This window comes from Dromiciops gliroides, chromosome 6 (genome assembly GCF_019393635.1).
Source record: "Dromiciops gliroides isolate mDroGli1 chromosome 6, mDroGli1.pri, whole genome shotgun sequence".
Lineage (NCBI taxonomy): Eukaryota > Metazoa > Chordata > Mammalia > Microbiotheria > Microbiotheriidae > Dromiciops > Dromiciops gliroides.
This window is the reverse complement of record NC_057866.1, coordinates 128,501,331-128,502,650: the sequence shown is the minus strand read 5'-3', so window position 1 is coordinate 128,502,650 and position 1,320 is coordinate 128,501,331. Positions and strand designations below refer to the sequence as shown.

Below are 1,320 nucleotides of genomic sequence, written 5' to 3'. Positions count from 1 at the left end.
ATCTAAGGTATAGCTGCCATCAGGCTAAGAATATCAGAACTGGTCAGGATATAAAGGGAAGAACTCTAGGTGATGGTAACATACTAAAAATTGTTCTGTTTACCTGTTTTCTCTGAACCACTGTTTCAGCATGATGTTTCTTGGAAAATATTAATAGGAATAGGAAAGATATCCATAACCAATCATTTTAAAGCATATATGTACATATTTGCATGTCTATGTTTATACACAGAGAGATGAACAGAAAGACAGAGATAGAAAAATTCAGCTCCAATTGCTAAGGGCATGTTGATCTCTTAAATTCCTTTCTGTTTGAAATGGTATTATTGTGTTTTGGTCCTGCCTTTCTTGGTTAATTAAGAAATGAGAATTCTTTGCCTAAAGAGTAGTCTAGTAGTAAAATTTTGAATTTCTCTTTTCCCATTTTCATGGGAATGTCACAATATCAGGTGTGATTTATTCTGTGTGATTTATAGGTAGAGTATTTGAATTGTGCCATAATTCTTAGCAACAGGCAAAAGATAGAGATTTCATCAACCCTTGGTACATTATTGACATCCTTGCCTTCCTGGATTGCAAATTCCTTGAGGATAAGAACTATGTCTTTTTTATCTTTTCATCCCTCCCTCTATCCCACCCTTGGTTTACACACAGCTGATGCAGATATCTGTTAAATGAATGACATAATATGAGTTGAGACTAGATGCCCCACCTTGTCTCGGATAGCCCATCATTATGTGGAGATGATCCACTATTCTTGAAGACTATGCCAGTAAAACATAAAGATTCAAGTAAAAGACTGATTTCTGTATCAAAACTTAAGAGTGCTTTCTTCAGCAGTTCATATACTAAAATTGGAATGATACAGAGATTAGCATGGCCCCTGCACCAGGATGACACACATATTCGTGAATTGTTCCATATTTTCAAAAATAATAAATGTTGCAGAACATGTGGAAAAATTGGAACATTAATATATTGCTTGTTGGAGCTGTGAAAAGATCCCACCATTCTGGAGAGCAATTTGGAACTATGCCCACAGGGCTGTAAAAACATGCATACCCTTTGAGGTAGTAATTATCACTACTAGGTATGTATCCCAAAGTGATCATAAAAAAGTAAAAGAGACCCACATACAAAAATATTTGTAGCCTCTCTGTGGTAGCAAAGAATTGGAAATTGAGGGGATGCCTAGCAATAGCGAAATGACTGAACAAGTGGTGGTATATGAATGTAATGGAATACTATTGTGCTATAAGAAATTATGAGCAGGGGGGCAGCTAGGTGGCACAGTGAATAAAGCACCGGGCCTGGATTCAG

The 1,320-nt window shown here is 36.4% G+C and overlaps 1 non-coding gene across 1 annotated transcript; it reads left to right on the top strand.

The window, feature by feature from the left end:
- The first annotated feature begins 824 nt into the window (after positions 1-824).
- On the top strand, positions 825-928 carry LOC122733076. Its single transcript, XR_006353683.1, has one exon. It is a non-coding gene; the product is annotated as a U6 spliceosomal RNA (small nuclear RNA).
- Positions 929-1,320: the final 392 nt, after the last annotated feature.